General features: G+C 34.2%; 1 protein-coding gene across 1 annotated transcript in view; it reads right to left on the bottom strand.

Moving 5' to 3' along the window:
- Positions 1-238: 238 nt before the first annotated feature.
- tsnare1 (T-SNARE Domain Containing 1) overlaps positions 239-14,224 on the bottom strand; it is a 107,335-nt gene continuing 93,349 nt past the window's right edge. The window contains exon 12 of the mRNA XM_026283712.1: positions 239-1,477. The gene's annotated coding sequence lies outside the window, so the exon portion shown is untranslated. The remainder of the gene's footprint in view (positions 1,478-14,224) is intronic.

The following is a 14,224-nucleotide window of genomic DNA, read 5'->3' on the forward strand; positions in this document are numbered from 1 at the left end:
GCAGTTCTATTTGTGTACTTAACATCGCATTCCTTTAAGCAGCAATCCATAAATGCAGCAGCTAAGCATTAACATTCTTTAGCAGCCATCAATGATATACCAGAGAAACTGCTATAACAGAAAAAGCTTTAACTATACCCCATTCAAATTCTACATTGTCTTTCTCAGCTCACTACAGAGATCATCCGACAGTTAAAATAATCACTCTGTGGGGAAAGCGTAGTGAGCTTGTTGCTGTCTCTGAATGAATAGTGTGCCATGAAGTTCCTGTCTCATATTGATTAGCAGGTGAATGACTGAGCCAGTACAAACCTATTATTTCTATTATTTGTATGTCAGTTCTCTTTCCATCACAATCTGCTGAAGTTCTATTAGCCTTGAGAATGTGTTTGAATGAGACAGCGAAACAAATGGAGAGACTAGATGTTTTTTGCATTGTACCGTTTAATAAAAGCCAGCAAATAAACAATGAAAAATCAACTTAAATAATGGATATTAAGAGCAGTGCAATACAAGACGATACTGAACCTTTGAAATATTATTTTATATGTATAAAAAAAACTATTTATGGTTTTATGGTTATGCAAATGATAACAATAATATCTCAACAGGTCTCTCGACAGGTGTTCTGTAATGGTAGACTACCTGCTGCATTCAAATGTCAGTAAATAATATCAGTTTTTGGTAAACACAGACAGCAGGTTACAATATTTAAAGAGAAATATACACCGGTTATGTTTCTTTATAAGAAATAAATGGCCTTATAAAGAATGTTTCTAAAAATAGTGTCACTGTTACAATTTTGTCACAGGTATATATTTGCACCTTAAAAAAAAAAAAAAACAGTGTAAGCAACAAAAGATCAATATGAGCTGACATGAGAACTAGCATAGACTGATTCTTGAGACATGGTCCAAAACACAGAATTTTGACTTGGAAATTAATTTAGATGATCTTCACATAAATGCACTGTACTATTTCGTTTATTGTGCTTATAATTTTTTTTTTCAGATCCTTGATATGATTGCTCGGCGTTTCAGCTTCTATGTATAATATCCAAATTAAGTACAGGCAAGCAAATCCACAGCCAGTTTTATCTCTGTACTCAAGAATCAGCGATATATGACGGAAAGGATATTTTAAAGTTAGCATAAAAGCCTACAGCAACATTTAGTCTATTTGGATTTTGTTCTTTGATTCGAGTCCACTTTGAAGAGGTAAGGAGCAATTAATTGCACAATACAGTACAAAGCACTGATTAAAAATAGACTCTTTTAATGAACAGTCTCACACACACACACACACACACACACACAAACACATTTCCATGCATGCATACACAAAAACACACACAATCTGACAGAAGTATAGACAGAGATAAGAAGTAAGGGAGTGAGCGCAGGTGGACCTCTACGTACAGAATCTTATTTTGTCTGGAAGTTGAAGAGAGATCACAGCAGAGTTGAAACAGAGATCTCTGAAAGAATAACAGAAAAAGGTCAAAGGTCACAAAGCATGTCAACATCAAGGACACAATTTTTGTACACAAAAGTACAAAAACATACAAGAATATTTGTGTTGTATGTTTAAATGGGGGGATGTACTGGCAAACTGCTTCTTCCCCGGCATCATCTCTCCAACCAGTTAAAACATGAACTGGTTTCAATGCAAACTGAACAATTTATTTTAAAATTGTCCTGAGGTTTGGGTGATGTGAATTATGATTTGTGGTCAGACTTAAAGTTTTAATTAAGAGCAAGCCTAAGTTTGGAAGTGAGTTCATTAATCACCCAACTAGGCAATCCATAAAAGGCCGTAGCTCATCACTTTCATCTGAAATTATCCTTATTCGGAGCGCAAACAAGAAACCTTTAAGTAAATGAGAGTTAGGGAGGCATTATTCTTTGTCACTTGATGTGGGTTAGTATTCAGTGCTTGTTATCCAGCATCAAACTTACATTTTCATCTTGTGTGGTAGCTTAGCTAGGCTACATTACACACACACACACAATTATATATATATATATATATATATTTATATATATATATATATATATATATATATATATATATATATATATATATATATATATATATATATATATATATATATATATATATATAATTTTTCTATAATTTTAATTATTTTCGAATTCTATTTTCTTTTTGTATTCTGTCTGTTTTCTTTTTATGTATAATACAATGAACAAAAGCAAAAATGCATTTAACACTAGTTTGCGCTATTCTTTTTCTATTCTATTTTCTTTTTATTTATTATATTATTTAAAAAGCCCTTGCTACGTGTACTGCGGTAAGCTAACTGAGACTTGTTATAGCACTTATATATCATTGCTCTTTTGTTGATTTTGATTGCTTACATTGTCCTCATTTGCAAGTCGCTTTGGATAAAAAAGTCTTCTAAATGACTAATACATATATATATATATATATATATATATATATATATATATATATATATATATATATATATATATATATATATATATATATATATATATATATATTACTATTATTATTATTATTATTATTATTTCACAGTTCAAATATCTAAAACATATTTTAAAAAGTAATTTATTTCTATGATAGAGAAGCTGAATTATCACTGGTGAAAATAGTTTTTGCTTCTTAATATTAATTTGGCAAGGATGACAATAAATATATATATGTTACAAAATGTTAAACAAACAAACAACAACAACAACAACAACAACAACAACAACAACAACAACAATAATAATAATAATAATAATAATAATAATGTAAAATAAAATTATTCATAAAAATAAAAAAAAATGTACGTTCCCACAAACATATTAGGCAGCAAAACCTGTTTTCAATAGTTAATATTAAAAATCATTAACACCGAAGACTGTATTAATGTCAACTGTAAATTCAGCTTTGCCATCACAGGAATTCATTCAATTTTTAAATATAATCAAATAGAAAATGGTTATTTAAAATTGTAATAATATTGTTTGTACTGTATGTTTGATCAAATGCATGCAGCCTTTCAGAGCATAAGATATTTTTTTCAAAAACAATAAACAAACAAACAAACAAACATACAGTAGGTGTGTGTTTCTTAATAATTTGGCAGATTGTTCTAAGCATAAATTAAGGATAATGCTTTAAAAAATGTGAATGAGATATGAATTAAACTTTTTTATATATTAACTTTGTAATGTTCCAACAGATATAACAACACTTTTGCTTGTGTGATATTCCTTAAATATGCGACTTGTCCCCATCAGCAGTTGCAGTCCATCTGTGCAATAAAACGTGAACGATTCTGTAAGCAACCGACCAAAACGAATGAATCAGCTTTTACGTAACTTGGTACGAGAACAGCCAGTTGCTCTACTTGAAAACGATGCTAAGCACTTCCCACTGTCTGCATAATTACCTGGATTTATGCCTCACATCTTTAAAAGCATTCCATTTCACCCACCTTCCTATCTGTCTTTCTCTCCCCTGAGACTCATTTCACTCACAGTGCCTAAGGCTTCCAGGTCACGTCACCAGGGTCTGAACAGTAAGTTTGATCTCAAATGACCTGTCTCTGCCCGTCTGGGTCTGCAGGGCTGATCTGAGGCCAGTGCTGACACACGGAGGAATCAGAACAGTCCAATAAAATAAGAGTGAAGGGCACTGCAGCCTTTTGATCTGCTTCTTAACTTGCTTTAACATCCCCACCCATGTGGAGTGGCTTCTCATGCATGCACACACATAAATAAAACATAATAACAGAACAATGGAAAATCTGAGGATTGTGACAAGAAGAAATTAATAAAGCCCTAAATTATATATACAGTATTTACTATAAGTGGGGTGCAACAAAACAATTGCAGATAAAATTAAATAACAGTAAGTTAATGCATTACATAGTTCATTTGAAAAATATTTTATGCTCACCAAGGCTGCATTTATTGATAAAGAATAAAATTATATTTTTAAAAAAGTAACGTTGTAAAATATTATTATAATTTAAAATGTCTATTATACATTTGAATATATTTGTTAAAATATTAAATGTAATTTATACCAGTGGTGGAAAAGCTGAATTTTATGCAGTAATCAGTGACGCATGATATTTCAGAAAACAAGTAACACTTAATATTATTATAATGATGATAATTATTATTATTATGTTGTTGTTGTTTTTGTGCTACTTAATATTTTTGTGGAAACCATGAAACATTTTAGGAACTATTGATGAGTAGAAAGGTTCTTTTTTATGATGTAAATGATGTAATGTTTATATATATATATATATATATATATATATATATATATATATATATATATATTAATATATCACTGCTGAAAAATAAAATAAAATAAAATAAAATAAAATAAAATAAAATTATTCCTGACCCCAAATCTTCTAAATGGTAATGTATATGCAAACAAAGAAGTTCTTACATGCATAACAATTAAATGGGAATTTTAGTCTGCTTTTGGACTGTTTGGTCTGTTTCTATAATATGTGTAAAAATGTCTTTCAAACTGTTATAGCAGATCAGTTTTGGATGAACTATACCTTTAAGTTGGTTCATTTTAAAGATGACATTTGTGAGATACACATGCATTTCACCATGACAAATATATCTTTCATTCCAATTGCCTTTACAATACACACTATTTTAATGTCACATAAATATTTGTGTTCTCATGATTGTTATTGCCACACTGTGATTTGCAATATAATTTCAGAAACAGCTAGATATGTGTGACTAAACATCTCATCTGAATTCCCGTAATATCGAGAACAGCAACAAAATAAATGTCAGATGATGATTCTAACAAAAAGGAGAGGAGGAGGTTTTTTTCTTTGTGTGGTTGTGTGTGTGTGTGTGTGTGTGTGTGTGTTTGTGTGAATCATGTGGGAGAGGCAGAGAGAGAAATGACAGATGAGCATTATGTGGACGTCTGACAAAAAGGTCTCAGAAACGTCCATCAGTTGTGAAGTCATTGTCGTCACTGTGTGGGAATCTTGGCTGAGCCGATGAGAGAGAGCAGGCAGTAAGTGAGAGGAATGGTAAAGGGAGTAAAAGGATGAAAGGATGGGGAGCTGAGAAAGAAGGAACACCTGCTTTGAAGTGACAGAGATCAGAGGGCAACCTCCACCCAGGCTGTCTCTCTGGCCAAGAAGCTCACTCTGCTGGCTACGTCCACATCAAAGGCTGCTTCACAGCCACCGCGGGGAGGATCTCCCCCAGCCACCGAGCTCACAAGTCTCGCTCTTCCTGCGTGCCAACTGTGTCACTATAGCCATTATACCAGAGTGGAAATGACATGAGAGGGGAGCTAGAGAGCCTCCAAAACAACTCGCAGGCTTATGAGACAGTGTTGAAGTGATGAGGAATCTCCTCAACATAAGCACATAAACTGGCAAACCAGAGCTATAACTCAAGACGAGGGTGCAACGGGGCCAAAACTCCCGAGGTAAAAGGGACCGTCTGTTGCTATGCACTGCAAATCTGTCCTAATTCATAAGGTCATCGCGTGCAATGAGCAAAAGACTGAATTTGAGGTAATTTGAGGTCAAATTGAATACATTCAAAGTTGCATATGTACTGTATGTACTTAAGTAATCTTTAAATATATATCGAAAGAAATGTGATCTATCTATCTATCTATCTATCTATCTATCTATCTATCTATCTATCTATCTATCTATCTATCTATCTATCTATCTATCTATCTATCTATCCATTCATCCATCTAACGATCCATGCATCCATATAATTTACCTAAAATTCAGTTAAAACTAATTTTGGATCAGAGAGTGAAGGTTAAGTTTGCAAAAAGCATCTCAAGATGCACTTCATGCATTTTCTCTGAGAGAAGAGTCAAGTGTCTACTCGCATATATTGTAACTACTAAAAGTTACAATATACACAAGCAGTAGAAAAGGGACATGGAATAAATGGAGAGAAGATGGGGAAGGATACCAGCAAATGCTGCATTCCAATCTCCATAAGCATGACAGTTCAATGTATCAGAACATATGCGTAACTGCAAGTGCACAGCTCTAACATTAATGTAAGCAAGCAACAGATGAAAACAGCTGTTGGGAATGAAAAAAAGCTTCATATAACAGATTTAACTCCAGACCAGGATAAAAAAGGTTTTCTGCTCTATTTTCACCAAACCAAGACTTCTAAGATTTAGTAGTTAGACGTTATTTGGGGCAAATCAGTGTGGACAGATGGGCCCCTGCACTCCAAAAGCATCCGTCTCGCCCCATTTCCAGTCCACATCCAGATGCCTTTTGCCGATAGCTCATATCAATCAAAGCCAAGCACTCTTCACAGCCAAAAGTATTGATTGTCAGAGAGTGAATTAAATGGTACCACCGTACCTCCACAGACACAGAGCAAGTGCTCTGTATGAGCTGAAGGCAAAGAGCTGTTTGAAGCTTCACATTCTAGTCCAGCTGCCCGCATACAAGGTAAAAACATTTTTGGACACACCAGAATGGAGTCTACTCACTAAGTGCATAAGCTTTTACACCTCCAACGGTGAATAGACAAGCTATCTGAGAGCCATTCGAACATCTTCCTGTCAACCTGCCCTCTTGCCCTGTTGAAAAAGATTTTTTCCCCCATTCCTAAAAGCACACACAGAGCATGAGTCGTGCTAGTTGTTGTAGACAGGGCAAGTAAAATAAATCTGAAACAGAAAACAAGATGCTTATTTTTCTTTACATAATAATAAATGTGATTATTTAAAAATTCAGGGAAAATATTAAAAACCAATACTATATGAATATTATTAGAATTGAAAATAACTGATTCCTTTTTTAATTTTTTAATTAAAATTGTTATTTATTATTTGGGACATCAAAGCTGAGTTTTCAGAAGTCATTACTCTAGTTATTAATATGCTGAAAACAGATTATTATGCTTAATAGTTTGCAGAAATTATGATACCATTCAAATGTTTGGGTTAAATATTGTTAAATAAGTAAGTAATGCTTATTAATAATTGCTTTTATTCAGCAAGGACACATAAGTTGACCAAAAGTGATAGTGAAGACATTTATAATGTTTTAAGTAATTTATATTTAAAATAAATGCTGTTCTTTTGAAAATTATTTTCATCAAAGAATTCCAGTAATAATAATAATAAAAGTATCATGGTTTACACACAGACAAACACACACACACACAATATATATATATATATATATATATATATATATATATATATATATATATATATATATTAAGCACCAAAACCATTTTCAACATTAATAGCAATAAGACCACTATTATTATTTGAGCACCAAAAATAAATAATTGAGGACCAAATCAATATTCAGCAAAATCATGTGAACATTATTATAATGGTAACTACAGGATCATAGCAACATGCTAATCATGATAGAGTGACTCTGCAGGCTGGAATAAATAAGCTAAAAATTTAGCTTTTTTACTATTATTTGGCAATATTGCTGTTTTTCCATTATTTTTTTATCAGTTAAATGCAGCCTTAATCAGCATAGCAGATTTTATTCAAAACATTATAAAATATGAAGTATTCCAAACTTTTTTTCTCTTTGCAATATACTGTATTCTGATTTGTGTTTTTTCCTCTAATAATATAATGCATGGTGCATGTTACATTCATTCAACTTCAATGTGCATCATTCTAAAGGGAATGACGACTGTATCAAATTCTTTTTTAATCTTTCCCTGCGGTCCCCATGGATTCGACGACTCTGCATTGATCTTTCGACTATTATGACACTTTTAAGTCCTCAGTCTTTTTAATGGTGGTGTCTAGCACATTAAGTTGACCAATCAGCTTTAAGTAATCTCAGCTCTTCCTGGAGACACCAGCTGAACACGGGAGGGGGCCGTCTCTTTGTGATCTTCGAGAAGCATATCCAAAAAAAAAAGACAAGTGTGATTTCTGTCATCCTCCGTTTCAGAGCGATGTCCTCTCTATCTCTCTGTTTCCTTATATAAGCTACTAACATTTAGGTTTGGGACTCTGCAAACTTATAATACCTCTGCCACACATCTGTTTCTCACATGGGAGCTTCAGCGCCTGTCTCTCACCCGGAGAGTTTGTCGGTAATCCCCATGAGTAAAGTTCAGAGCGAGCTGACAGCACTAAAAAATAGATAAATAAGGATTTTCATTTTTCCCCCTGTAATGGAAAATTGCACATAACATTTCTCACTCAGCATTTATCCTTAATAGCGGCTGCAAATCCATATCCCCTAATTTCACAAAATCACTTCATTGCAGCAAAAAGAGCTTTTTTTTGCAGGTAGGAAACACAGTTTGTTAAAGCTTCTCTTACTCCTTTCTTTCTCCTTCTCCCACTCATGACAGAGAAATCGATACAAAACATTTTAAATGCACTTTAAATAACAGCTTCTATCAAATTCTTTTTTTTTTTTTTTTTTTTTTTAGAAAATCATAATTCACTCAGTTCTGGCTGATTTTAAAGACACACATAGAGGAGACAAAAGGTGGAAAGTACAGCAAAAATGGACCAATGTTGCATCAGCAAACATCAGCACAAGTAAACTCAGAAACTTCTATCAGTCAGTGGAGAAAGTGAGTAATGTCTTGCATTAAGTTTGTTGTTTATACTTGGCCGGAAGCAGGGAAATAACCCTATTAAATCAAGAAGTCGCCCTGCCATTAATCTCAATGCAGCTGACTAGTTCCTCAAAGCTAATGGGGTTTAGAATTTGCATCAGGCAAGTTTACCCACAAAGCTTCGCCTAAGAGGATTTTAGTCCATACAGAAGGCTTATTGTCACACTTGTTCATGGACGTGGATTAAATATACTAGAACTAGTGCACTGTGCTAACTCCAAACTGCCTTTCATTTCTGACAGCAGCTACTGGCTAGTAGCAAGTAGAAAATGACCTTCACTAATGTGCTGGTAGTTTTGGGGCAGTTAAAGATCAGGGGACGGTCGCAATGAAGCCCTTAAGCTGAGAAAACCCTATTATTATCACTAAAGATTTTCTTAACCTAAGGAGTTTGTTGCAACTTGCTGCAGGCTAATCGAGTTGCTGGGTTTTCTATTGCCATTCTGCCCTTGAGAGAAGCATTTAACCCCAAGCTGTTCGATTGGAAACTATTCCTTCAGCGAGTGTACTATAGATTGCTTTAGATTAAAAAAAAGGGGGTGCAATTTTAATCAAAACTACGTTTACTACTCATACACTGAAGAAGAAAAAAACATAGTAAATACAACAAAGATTACTGGAGCTAATTCACAAGAAAATACTATTAAAAATACATAAAAAAACATATCAAATAAATGTCATTTTTAAGTCAGTATGCTACTTGCCATTGCTTTGTAACTATTTGCAAAATTTACTTGCAATTTCTGAGTGAAAGTTATTTATTTAAAATACAAGTTACAAACCTGCAATAATAACAACAATAAAAATAATCAAATAATGTAAATCAGCATTGTGACTTCAAATTCAATGATAGAATAATTTACTGGCATGAATGCAATACAAGTAGTAAAGTTTGTTATAACACATCTTTCATGAATATTAAACTAATATTAAATTAATTAATGAACTGCGCTTATGATATGAAGACAGAACAACATGCATTCAATCAGATGTTCAGTGCTAGAAGGTCTGATGCTTAGCACTCTAGGCACCCTTAAATATTCTCTCACTCTCTCTTTGCCTCTGTCGGATTTCTTTCTTTTCATCTTTGCAGTGTCTCATCATGGTGAATACCAGCTCAGTGTTGTCAACTTAGCTTTTTCATTTGAATAAGCCTCTTTCTGCAGGAACCTGTCTGCTCTGTTTCACTGAGGCTAAATCAGCTTTAGCAGCTAAATATAAAAATGTTTCCTGAGCATTAATTCTTTCATATTTATCAGCGAAAAAAGGTGCTTGAAATTCAACTTCAGCCCTGCTAGCAGTTTAGAGAGAGAACGACAAGCCGCACATAAGCTTCGATGCCTCAGTTGATCCTAAAAACTCAAACTGAAGTTGGATGTGTTTACATGACTTGTGCTGGAACACATTACTAATAATTTTTAAAAGAAAATGCAGGCTCTCCTGAAGACATTACGAGTAAAAAGACGAATAAGAATAATGAAAAAGGAATTAAGGAAGGAAAAACAGATAACATCATCAACAAGTAGCTGAGAGCAACATGTTCAATGCTGAGATAAATACACTGAACACTGGGGCTGAATTAGCTACACACTGATAGCTCTTTTCTACTGAATTGGTGCTTGTGATTAATTGAGGGATCTGCTAAACTTTCTCAGGACCAGAAAGGTATGTTAACTAAAAAGTAAAACTAATTACACTACGTCTAATACATTAGATTAGAAATTTAACTTAATTGTAAATTAGAAATGTCTTGGCAACCAAATGAACTAATTTAAATTTAAAAATAAATTTAACCCAAATAGTAAATAGGTAAATATGTAAATAAATAAATAACCATATTTAGAATAAGCAAAATTACTTAAAAAAAATAAATAAATTAAAAAAAAAAACTAGATTTAAGATATAATAAAAAAATAAAATCTAATTCAAAATATTTTCATTGTGATGTTTCTATCAGCTGTTTGGACTCATATTCTGATGGCACCCATTCACTGCAGAGGATCCACTGCTGCGCAAATGATGTAATGCTAAATTTATCTGGGTCTGTTCCTATGAAGAAAAAAAAAATACTATGTGAATTAGAAACTCCTCTGCATTTTTGTTGGCCTGAGGGCAAGATGGATGGATGGATGGATGGATGGATGGATGGATGGATGGATGGATAGATAGATACTAATAAAAAAAGTCAAAAGCACACAAAAATCTTGAAACTAAAATAAAAACTGAAAATATAAAAATCACATTTTGAATATTAATAAATACTATAATAGCATAGGCTTGATGAGTCTGTAAAACAGTAATCAAAGTTATTTAAAAAGCTTTGTCAACACCAAATAATAAACAATGAGCTAAATTGTCCTTAACCCATCTCAGAAAGCTCCACTGTCACCTCTCATAATACCTTCTTCTGAACTACTCAACATTTCCAAAGGCATCACATCAAGCCAGGTGCAGCAGTGATGGAAGAGAGACATTAAAGGCTTCTAAGCATAAGCAGAGGTAAATTCTGCCCTCCTCCCCCTGTCCTTCCCAGCATCCCTGTGGTGGGTGGCTGGGTCTGTTATGTCCCTTCTTTCCGTGATGGTGTCTGGCTGCACGGTTTGACTGCAACCCACACTGCTGCTTCAGTGGAGGGTATGGTGTCCGCCCACACAGGTGCAGGCCGGCCCACTAATCCGCCGCTCAGCGGTCAGTTTCAGACATGATAAGGGTCAAACTGAGACTTGGCCCAGGCATGCAGTTCTATGCCTGGGAGATCCGGGGAAGTGTGCTGGCTTCGAGCCCTTCTGCCATGTTCAAAAAGAGGCAGCCCACGTGGGGCTGGACACAGACTGTGGGTTTTATGTGGGCTGTACATGTGCGTGCACATTCGAAAAATACAAACTGATACAGAAATGAATGAAAGGGCCTTGGAAATTGGACTGGGACTCCTTTTTACACTATGAAAATGTTCTAGGTTTACACTGTGCATATATATAGTGCTTATTTGTAAGGGTCTGCAGTTAATCTGCATCATAAACTAAACTGTTCCATTTCTATGGCAGCAATGAAGTTCCAAGAAGTCATTTCCTCACATATTTTAATTCCCTTTACCTAGAAGTTCAAAACATGATGGCTGTGAACAAGTCAGTGAGGAACTGGTGAGATGCCCTGTTGTGCACAAATGGAGGTCTTTGAGGCCAAAGTATCCATTTATTATTCAATTCTGGTTCCTTTTTTTTTACACCCTATGATTTTCAGCTATATCACAACAGATTTACAATCAAATTCAGAAAGTATTTTTATTTTCTTTACACAATGGTATGGCCAATATGTTAATTAAATTTGAATTAAATTTTGTCTCAAGGTGTAAATAGACAAGTCACATTTGTATGGCAGAATGTATATTTACATGTTGTTGTTATCTTTTTATTTTTTATTTTTTACTTACACAATCACAGATAGCCTGTCAATAAAAATTGAATGTGATCAAAAAAACAAAAAACAAAAAAAACAACAAAAAAAAAAAACACATAAGCTCACAATACAGTGTGCCGACAGTTTTTTCATAAAAAGATGTGGCCTAGTGGTTAGACAGTTAAACTCCTAACTCTAAGGTTGTGGGTTCGAGTCTCGGGCTGAGAATATCATGACTGAGGTGCCTGTGAACAAGGCACCGAACCGCCAACTGCTCCCCAGGCGCTGCAGCATAAATGGCTGCCCATTGCTCCGGGTGTGTGTTCACAGTGTGTATGTGTGTGTGTTCACAGTGTGTGTGTATGTGTTCACTGCTGTGTGTGTGCACTTCGGATGGGTTAAATGCAGAGCACAAATTCTGAGTATGGGTCACCATACTTGGCTGTATGTCACATCACTTTGTCAAAGAAACCAATTTGAGGAAGGCTAATATCTTATTTTGATATTGTTCTGACATTTAATCTATGGCAAAATATACAAGCAATAAAACTGTAAGCAACACAGTGGGATTGACTTTCTGTTTTATTTCTAGTCTAGTGAAATTTTCCTATATTTTGCTCTGCCAAATGTTCCCATAAAGACAGAAAACCCTTTAAAAAACCTACATGGAGACTCCAAGAGGAAAACAGCTTCAGAAATTGACTCAATAGAGCTGTTCAGTTTGTAGTCCTATAAAACCTGGAAGAAAGTAATTTCAGTGTTGTTTTATGAGGTTAGTGGTTTATCAGTAAAATCAGGTCCATATCACTACTTAAAAAGAAATTATACAAAGTGAACACTTTAAGTATGAATTCTCTAGTTTAAGCAGTTTTTAAAAAGTTGCTAAATTCTACACTACCATTCAAAAGTTTGGGGTTGGAAATATTTTGTAATGTTTTCCGTTTTCTGTTATATATATATGAAATAATATACATAATATTTCTGCTCTATATATATATATATATATATATATATATATATATATATATATATATTTGGAACCGGGATACTTTTTGAGGATTCTTTGATGAATAAATAGTTAAAAAGAACAGAAACATTTAAAAATGTGATTTTTTTTTAAATTATTATTCTGTCACCCACCAGCACAAGTAAAGTGACGACGGTTCACTAAATAAAAATGAAAAATTTCACCCGTCAAAAATCACATTGTATCTAGACATTTGCCGATGTGAGATAAGAGGTGATGTACTTCAGGGATCCAGACACCACTGGGGTCTTAAAAAAAAGCTCAAAGACTCTCACATTCCTTGTTAAACCAGCTAACAGATTGGCATTTAAATGCTACCACTGTATGATAATGCATAACGGACACAACATTAAAATGCAGTATAGTCTGTTGTCATGCTGTTGATGGTTCATTTGAAGAAATTGGTGAATCAATGAGTTGGAGCCGCTCTCGGATTGCTCTCAATTTCACCAGCTCAGAGCAGAAGGATCAGCTGTAGTTAGCTCATGCCGCTGACATGCATACTGAAGGATCTCTTTCACCCAAATGAGTCTGTAAACAAGATGTGAGGGCAGCACTGGCAACACAACTCGCAGGAATAAGAGTCAAGGAGCAGTTATTGTGTTATTTAGAGCACGTAAAGCACAAGGCTATTGATCTGAGAGGCAAAGAGGCTCCCCGGTTAGTTCTGTCATTGTTGAATCATTAAACTGATATATTATGCACTGTGCTCTCCCCTCTGCCACCCTGCCTGTTTCCAAACACATCAGTCCAAGCACATTTCCAATAATACTTTGCACTTTTGCTTTTGTGAAGGATCTCACTGTTAATCACCCACATTTGTCAGATATAACTTTTTCTAAACATCTAAGGACATGTGAACACCTGGTTTAACATCCAGTTTTGGTGGTCAGATCATAAGTTCATATTTCTGCATACACCTGATAAACATTTATAATTAAACATCTCCTGTAAACATTTGTTGAACAGTTTCATAAACCTAAATACTATTTTAAAGCCTTATCTTCAGGAGTCAAACTTTACTTTGGGGATTCAAATTAGACCAATCTATTTTTTATGTAACTGACTTACAAAGATACTCATGAAGTTATGATAAAAAAAAAAAAAAAAAAACTGAATATATAGCTTAAATGCAATCGTCCTGATTCTTTTGAGGGAA

Source organism: Carassius auratus, chromosome 16, assembly GCF_003368295.1.
Source record: "Carassius auratus strain Wakin chromosome 16, ASM336829v1, whole genome shotgun sequence".
Classification (NCBI taxonomy): domain Eukaryota; kingdom Metazoa; phylum Chordata; class Actinopteri; order Cypriniformes; family Cyprinidae; genus Carassius; species Carassius auratus.